Genomic DNA, 10176 nt, shown 5'->3' with positions numbered 1-10176 from the left:
GATAAGTGCTGAAGTTTTAAAAGAAATTCCTCCAAAATGCCTAGTTAAAATTACGAATATATTTAACGCTATAATACAGATGCGAACCCTTCCATCCCTGTGGAAAGTATCTGAAATTATCATGGTACATAAGCCAGGAAAGGATATTAATGACGTAAGTGGTTACAGACCAATAGCACTTCTGCCTGTACTTTCAAAAATATTTGAAAAAGTCTTACTGAAAAGAATCCTTCCTCTGATTGAAAGTCAAAACATAATACCTTTACATCAGTTTGGTTTTAGGTGCAATCACTCCACCATAGATCAAGTCCATAGGATTACCAATGTAGTAGAAAAAGCTCTTGAGGAAAAAAAAATCTGCTCAGCTGTGTTTTTAGATGTGTCGCAGGCTTTCGATAAAGTCTGGCACTCCGGATTGCTTACCAAAGTAAAAAATATTCTCCCAACGGAGTATTATGACATAATCTCCTCTTACTTATCTGATCGTTACTTTCGAGTAAAGCACGGTGATACTTATAGTAAACTGCATAAAATTAACGCTGGAGTTCCGCAAGGTAGTGTCTTGGGTCCTCTCTTATATCTGATTTATACACACGACTTGCCAACGAGTGCAACAACGTTCACAGCAACTTTTGCTGATGATACTGCAGTCCTTGCAGTTGGAGAAAGCGCAGTAATAGCAGCTAATAATTTGCAAAATAGTATGGACAGTATAATTGCTTGGACAAAAAAATGGAAAATTAATCTGAATAAAGAAAAATCAGTGCATGTAAATTTCACAAATCGAAACATCAGTCATATACCTGTCTACATCGATGAAGCACAAATCCCTCACGCGAATACTTCTAAATACTTGGGTATGACTTTGGACGCTAAACTAAGATGGAGCGAGCACATAAAAAAGAAAAGAAGTGAATTAGATCTTAAATTCAAATCGTTGAAATGGTTAATCGGCAAAAAATCAAAACTATCGCTTTTCAATAAACTTGTATTATACAAACAAATGCTCCAGCCAATCTGGACATATGGAATACAGCTATGGGGTTGCGCAAGCAGAACACAAATTTCCATCATCCAAAGATTCCAAAATTTCATGCTACGGAGTCTAACAAACGCGCCATGGTACGTGAGAAATTCTGACTTACATCGTGACCTTGGAGTGACAACAGTACAGGAAGAAATTCATACCAAAGCCAAATCACACCAAGATAGACTTAGTTGTCACATAAATGCTGAGGCGCATTTACTAGCGACAACTGAGCCAATACGCCGTCTAAAGCGCCGAAAGCCGTGCGATCTTTGGGCTTAAATCATTGAAATATAGTACAATTAATTTATTATTGCGTGGAATCGCCTAATCTATTTAAATTTAAATTGCTTGTTAGTTATCTAATAACTAGTTGCTTTATGTCTTGTTTTGTTTTATTTATTGTTCTTTAAAATCATATATAATAATAAAACAATTTATAATAAAAAAAAAAAAAAAATTTAATTCCTTAGAAGTTTAACCTTAAATACTTTAAGAAATACTCAACGTATACAACAAAAAATAATTGTCTTAAATTTTCGATCATTTGTATTGAACCATTTAAATTTATACAATGAACACAGCACCATAATAAGTAAATTACTTTCCATTCAACTGTATGTAATATCAGTATTTTAACATCATTTCGGTTTACCCATAGAATCGTAGCTCTTACATTAATTTATCGCTTATATGTATTGCATAGACTATAAACTAACTACTATCTCAGTTTCCAATTCCGAGGCATTTTTACATTCTTCAACGACAGATGATGTCAGTTTTACCCATAGAACCGTAACTCACATTAATTTATCGCTTTTATGTATTGCATAGACGGTCAGAACTACATACTACCTCGGTTTCCAATTCCGAGGCATTCCTAGATTCTACAATAGCAGATGATTTTAGTTTTACCCATAGAACCGTAACTTACATAACTATACAATACAAAGAAGAAATAAGTCAGAACATAGTCAGAATATATTAAGAACAACCTATTATCTCGACTTCCAATTCTGAGGCATTCTTACATTCTTTAGTGACAGCTGACTTTACGTGACGGGTGCCAAACCCTAAACACAACCCAAACCTAAAGTCCAGAGAACAAAACTCACTGTACGCACTATTAGCTCTTTACTAATCCAGTGTCAGGTAACTATACATGAAAAATGAAAGACGACAAGGATTGCTCTGACATTTTCCAAATTAAGTACAATCAAATATAGACTCATGTGTGCTAATTCCCTCACAAACCTAGTGGTATCCATTTAGCGATCTCTCAATATTTGAAACCTAATAATCTTGTATGTATCCTTTAGTGTTCCTAAGTTTTTGTCTTTGTGCCGTATTGCTTGATTATTTTAAGAAATTTATTGATGTAATTCCTTTATTCTTCGAATGTCACTGTTTTTAAAATTTACTTTTATTTCTGCTGCATCTCTAGCTAAAAGATTGCCAGGTGGCAATAATAATAATAATATTGATACTAATTTCTATAGATATATATTCCAGGAAGATAGGTTGGTCTTCAAAATATATTTCTATAAAATTAACTGAGTAATTTATTGTCAGAAGAGTTCTTATTACAATGGATCATGTAAATTATCACAGACTCTATTGAGTAAAAGTGTTTTAGATTTTTCGTATTTGGTTAAGCAACAAAGAAGAAGATATAAATTCAATTTGAATAAAACTTTTCTTGAGTCAAAATATTGGAATAATAATTTTAATTTTTCGCTTTTTATGACGAAAAGAAACTATTTAAAACTTAGAAGGAGTCGAATAGCAAAGAAAAAACAAGAACAAAAATTTTATTTTTTTGAATATCTTTATTTTCAGTAATTAATATACACATAATTCTAAATATATATTTCATACTTCTTTTGGTCATATATTTGTCATTTATAGTTCTAAGTTTGTAAATTTTATATAAATTTATATATCAATGTAGTATAACAATTATTCTGAAATTATAAAAACTTTTGCGATTATATTAGAGAAATATATGTGTAATGTACCATATATGCTATTAAAATAAGTTTATACATTAATCTTTAACTGTTTTTGATACAATATAGGTATACTTTAATTGTCGGAAATCCCATTTTTTAATTTTTTCACTTCTTAAATTTTCTTTAAGAACATAGCGTATGCTGTATCTTCTACAGCTCAATCTCCATAAAAACAAGAAAAAATATTCAAAAAATAATAAATTATTTATTAATAAAAATAAAAGAAAAATTGTTATAATTAAAAACACAATTTTTTTATTTATTTTCTTTTTATTTTTTATTGTTACATTTTTTTTGAATTCTACTTTAGTATTATTCATTAAATTTAAAAATTTTTTTTAATTACTATTTCATATTATTTGTTTATTTATTTCATTTATTTATTTCATATATGTTTTTATTACTATTTCATATTATTTTTTAGTGAAATTAAAATATTTGTCAACTGCTCCTATAACTTTTTTTTAAATTCTACTTTAGTATTATTCATTAAATTAAAAAAAAAATTTAATTTATTTATTTTATTTTTTAGTGAAATTAAAATATTAGTCAACCACTCCTAACTAATATTATTTTTATTAATTACATTCTCTAGATCAATACGTAAACACGTGCTTATTTCGGATAAAAACAAAATACATATCGTGTTTAGAAATAAATATGAATAACAAAATATTTAAAATAAAAAGTTAATTAAAATTCCGTTTAAAGTTAAAAAAAATCCCAAATTATTCACGCAGCAGCAGCAGTGAAGTGATTAATTTGCGTAACAACCCAGATTCGACTTTATGCCAACGTACTTAGTACGTAGCCATGTGAAGAACGGCATAACATCACACTTGTCGCATGCAAGCATCTTCAAACATGTTCGAAGTCGAACGAACTTTGCATTCAGCGATGATTCAGCAATTAAGTTTGTTTTGATTTTGTTAGTGTAATTGCTTTTGGTTTCATCGAAATCATTGGTGGTTTTTTTCGATTGTTTGTTTTCGATCTGGATTGATTCTTACGTTGTGGCTGGCCAAAACTGCAGACGTCTTTTACGACATTTTTCTTTGAATTGCTACCTTTATGCGTTTGCGGTATGTGGGGATTTTTCCGTTGTGGTTTTCGGGTAAAATCGTGTTAAAAGCGGTTTATATGTTGATTTCTTAATGGAGTTTTAAAAACTTTAAATTTAATTATGCATAAAAAACTGGTTTTATTATAAAAAAATAAAATATGCATCTAAATATCTAAGTTTCACATACAATTATTCCTATTTTATGCATTTTTATTTGTAACATTATTGATAGGTTTCTTTAGTCGTGATTGTCTGTGACGTCACAATGAAGTAAGAGTTCACCTTAAAATAATCACGCTTGTCCAAACGGTTGTATTTTTTTGCAACGTGATTATGGTATGCTGCAATAGATCTGTTGTAGAGAGAGCCTTAACTTGCAATAGAATTGCATAATAAATTAGCATTGTTAATTCAAAAAATGGTTCCATTGTCATGAACTACACCTTGTTTAGTTGTAGTAGATTCAAGGTATTGGAAAACATTTAAATATTTAAAATTTATGTAGCGTATATTTTCTCACAAAACCACACTTATCTGCTTACAAACTTTTTCTTGACTTAGAAAGTATTAAAAGTCACAATTTCAAAATTAGTTACGATAAAAATATTTTTATAAAAATGACAGAGAATAATTTACACTTAGACAATTTGTGCTAATAAGTTCAAGACTCGAAACGTATAAATTGGTTCTTAGCATTTCGTTTTAACTACGGAACCAATGCAGTGTCTTTCTGGTAGAAGGTGATTTCAGGCAGCGAAATGGATTGTGTGCAATAAAATTCCTGATATATATATCTTAATCTACTCATATAGGTAAAATACTATCAAATCTCTGGTATACGTTACAGCTACATTCTTAACAGTTCGAGAATACACGGCTTCTCTTAACAAGTTAGATACGTGTTTCAGTGTTCAGTTCAGTTTTCCGCTCATACCTATACAGAGGAACATCTCGATCAACTGTATGGCAGACAAGCTTGCTGAAGCAGGCATTATACTTTCTCGCATTCATTTCTTGAATATTGATATCCCAACTGCATTGGCTCAACCGATATTTAAACAAAAATATATGAATATGGCAACACAAACTTGAGCTGTTAAAAACTCATTTGAAATCTCGGTTGTCCTGGTTATGGCTCTGCGGATGATCAGGCAGCTGTACTTCACCTCATGTATCTATGTTTAACATTGGTTAGGAGAAGATTTAAAATCCCTTGAGTAACGCTAATCCATGCTATCAAAACGGGCCATTATTTAAGCTCAAGTGAGATCGGGACACTAGGGCGATAATCCCACCTAAGCTAACCTAATACTAGAATCGATGGTTTTAAATATGCTTGTAAGTTACTGGAAATGGTTTTTTTTTCGTAATTGATATGAGATTTGTAGTAAATAAGACTGAGAATTATTCCTTTAATATTATCTATTTAATGGGGTGCTTGGTTTTCTAACAGATTTTTTAACATTGAAAATATTTATACCGATGTTTTTTATAGAAATTTTTTATAAATTACTTTTTATTATTTTCTGATTTAGTTTTTTTCTTTTAAGTGCTGTTAACTTATTTAAATACATATATAGTTAAGTAAATTTAAGTACTGACTGTTTGGGTAACTGGAGTGAATCAGTTTATTTCGTAATTAATATAATATCAGTAGACTAATATGTATTATCAAATTATGTTAAGAACTCATCTTTCTTTGGGTTTTGATTTAAAGCAATGCATTTAATTCATATTTCAGACATTCATTTCTTTGTGGTTTGATTTAAGACCTTCCACTTAATTCCTGTTTCAAGCATTCGGTATATACATATATCGAGACTAATTTCGCTATTTGAGCTTAATAGTTTAGTATAAAATTTGTTCAAGAGGAAATCCACCAATGGTATAACATAAAAGGGCCACAAGCCTATATCCCAGGACTTGAAACATTCGAGACTATCATAATTTTAAATTATTGTTTCAGAAATTCGGTATTTACATCTAAATTAACTTATTAGTGTAACTCAGAGTTACTTCTACTTTTGTATATAACATTTTTAATTTTTCGCTCGTCTATGTCGAGGCTAGTTTCTAGTGTATTGTTTACAGTTCAAGCTTTACATCTTTAGCTATTATTTGTTTAATATATTATGTGTATTTAGAACATTATTACGAGATATTCTACTTACCCATATTTTTTTGTCGTCATTCCACATGTTTATGTTTATACGTTTATCATTATCTATTATTTTAAATTTATTAACTTATAAATATCTATTCATAGCTAGAATTTTTAAAATTATTTTCCTAAAAAATATTATATGAATATTACGAAAAAAAAGAAATTAACATTATTTTATCTTTGAACTTGTTTATATACATATATCTAAATGAACGTCTATATTTAAATTAAAATCTTTAAATTAATATTAATTGTGCTAATTTATTCTAAATGAAGTGATTCATTAAAATTAAGTCAAGTCAAGATACGCATATTCATTCCGAAAATTACCCCGATGAAATTAATATGTTAAACTCCGTAGCATTAAAGCTAAATTCTCAAGAAACGGGTTTACCCCAATTATAAAAACAAACAAAAACGGACGAGTGTCAAAAATTAAAACGACTTCAATAAACAGTTGATTAACCGTTCACACTGACAGCTGCCAATATATCATATAGGAATACGACTAAAGTCGCAGTGGGAACAACAACAACAACATGTGCAACTATGACAAATGCCTATAATTGAAGTAAGGAAGTGGAAGCTCTTAAATGCTCTTAAATGCTTTAAGTGTTAATTTAATGAAAATAATTAAATAAAATAAAATTATTATTTTAACAGTTTTTTGTTTTGAGTTTTTGTTTTTGATAATAAAACAGTAATTAAACATAAGCCAATTGCTTTAACGTAAGCCGTTCGCACTGACATTGAACTTGTCCTATGAACTCCAAAATTTTGAATTTTTAATGCAACGCACTCCTTTTTTTCCACAAGACGTTATCGCATGGCGATCAAAATAATGTGTTTTAATTGGTTATTATAATTACTAATCTGAATTATCCATAAATTGTTTATGTTAATATTTGAGTGCCTATACCTGAGCCTGATATGATATGAGCCTCGTTTTATATACGAGTTACGAGTACATAATTAAATTAAAATAATAAAAAAATTTTACGCTTGTTAAAATTAAGCACGTTAAATTTGTTAATAATATTATCATCACTTGTTAGAAACAATTTTCGTTTATATACAAAAAATATTTCATTATTATTTTTTTATATTTTTAATAAAATAAAACCTAGCAGATCTAAATCAGACAGCCTTTCTTCCGTAAATGTGTCATTGGGCAATTCTGGAGTAGTAACACATCACTTTAATTATTTCTTACATTCCAACTATATACATATGCATGGGCGTAATGTGTGTACTCAGAAGCGAATTGAAGGGGGCGTTAATATACTGAAATGAAAAAGTTGTTATTTTTAGTATGAGCTCTTTTATTCTCCACATCAACTTCTGGTCACAATCATACTGCTACAGCAGCAATTTAAAATAAATAATAGACTACTAGGAAGGAGTGTTTAATAATTAAATTAATTAAAAATTAAACTTTAATTTTTGTTAAAATATAGCAACGCATTAGGATATAGAGAGAGACGCACCACCCCTATCCTTACTTAGTTACGTGCGTGTACATATATATAAAAATATGTATATACATATATGTATAAATTTTTATACATATATATTATATTACTTATATTCAGATAACTGTTGACACTGAATTTAAATTGCTTTGATAGTACCGGTTAAGCCGACTAGACGTCGCATAAACATATTAGGCCCCAGCGACACCAGAGTATGTATATATATAATCTATTACTATCAACACTAACCTTGTCTGGTTAGTTTTCTAGTTTGAGTATCCTGCTGATACTTGTGGTTTCGCATTCGTCTAAAACTTCGTAAATATTCATATAATAATGACTATGGCAATAGTAACTGTGAAGATTCACCTCTTTTTTTGTTGCCCAAGTAAAAGTAATATACATGTATATATGTACATAAGCCTACAAAGAAGATATTCTAAAAAAGTAAAAATTTTTTAATTTATCAAATAACACCACAACATTCAATATAAATATGCCTTTGAATTGTTAAAAGCAAGAATGATGACCACATATCCGGAATCTAACTTATGGCACTGAGTTTTAACTAAAGTATTATCAACACTTCTTACTCAGAAAAATCATATATTAATATTGTTTTCTGTATGCCTTCGGCATAAAGCTGCGTATTCATACCGGGTGCTGTCACCCAACCCTCAACAGAGATGTTAAATACGCCTCTCTCCTTACCAAGAGTTAAGTTATGTCCAAACCATAAGTTCAACTAATACCAGCGGAAATTCCTTGGAACACCAATGGAGCGTTTTAACTTGATAAGTGTGTTCAGAACACCGTTGTGGTAAGCTTTAACGGCAGGTACTCACGTTAATCACTCTAGACTCTGAGTCGGCTTACTCACCCTTCGGGATGGAGGGAAGACACGCATGCTAGGTTTTCCAAGGTAAGACATGCCTGTTGTAAGAGGCAACTAAAATGCAGTAGACACCTACCGATACTGTTTGAGTATAACTTGTAGTGAGTGAGTTTCATTTTCACCATCCTACCGGAGATAGAAAGTTTGTATTACGGGGGTCAGAACTCACAGTCTTTCCTGACCAACAGAATTTAGCCTCTCACTAAGAGCATCGTGATTGTAGTTATAATCCAAACTTACGCGTGTATAATGACTATTTATTTTCTTTCATTCGATGTCGAGTTGCATTTTCCAACCGGATACTGTGACCCAAAGAACAGCAGAACTGTTAGATGTGCTTCGCTCCCTTCCAAGAAATAAACTATATTCAAACATATATCACGTTCAAAAGTTATGGATTATGCGTATTCATATGAATAAATACTGATATCTGTTGTTTTATTTTAGTAGATACTCTTTTTAAGTCTTTTTTTATTATAAGACTCCTTTGATCTGCATATCATCTATTATGGTTTGTCCTAGATTTCCAAGTATACATAGTATTGAATTTCTGAGTTAATCTACTTTTGCAAAAAATTTAATTGCTTTACCTATAATTAATTTTTTCATTTAAACTTTGATTTTAACTTTCGTCTCGTCTGTTGTAACCTACAAATTTTTTCTTTTTTTTTTTAATTCATTTATTTTATTACATTCTGCTAATATGAATGACAATAAGTAATATTTACTACGAGCTAAGAAAAAAAAGGTGCGTGTGGATTATGTGCCCAGTAACATATCCGATATACTTAAAAAAATTTTTTGACCTACATATTAATATTTAAGACGTGTCTCGAAATTTTTCTTCTCAGCCTTGTAAAAGTGTTGGAAGGAGATACCAGGTGTGTAATCAGTGGGTTTAAGTGTATATATATGCGATGAACATAGTTCTTTATAATTCAGGACATTTCTTCCTTAATTATCGGAACACGTAGTTGTTTATGCAGCTGTACATATGTTATGTATCAAGGTACATTTGTAATCATGCGTAGTATTTTAGATTGGAACCGCTGGATAGTTGCCAGGTTTAGGTATAAAATTGGACTTCATAACTCCATATAGATTTTAGTACAGTTTTGTATATTAGCAGCTTATTATCGAGTGACAGTTGGGAATTTCGACTGAGGAACCAAAATAAGATTCGCAATCTAAGACCGTAGGCCTTACGCTTTTTAAATATATATGCGTACTCCAGTTTAGTTTACTATCCACGTGTATTCCCAAGTATTTTGTTTCCACAGCTTGCGATAATTGGGTATTGTTTATTAAAATAGTCGGACAGGTAGACCGTATTGTAGTAAGTGTTACTTGAACAGATTTTATTTTGTTATATTAACGTTACCTACAAATAATAAAAATCAACAATGAAAAAACTAAGGCTCTGTTTATTACGCGTAAGTAAAGACAGAACCCGTCGAGAGTGCGAGTGGGAGATATGGTAATAAACTGGGAGGATACCATTAAATATCTAGGCATCGCGGAGGACAAATGATTCACATGGCCT

The sequence above is a fragment of the Teleopsis dalmanni genome, chromosome 1, assembly GCF_002237135.1.
Source record: "Teleopsis dalmanni isolate 2A chromosome 1, ASM223713v2, whole genome shotgun sequence".
In the NCBI taxonomy this organism is placed as follows: Eukaryota; Metazoa; Arthropoda; class Insecta; order Diptera; family Diopsidae; genus Teleopsis; species Teleopsis dalmanni.
The sequence above is the reverse complement of the archived record's forward strand: the minus strand, read 5'-3'. Positions refer to the sequence as shown.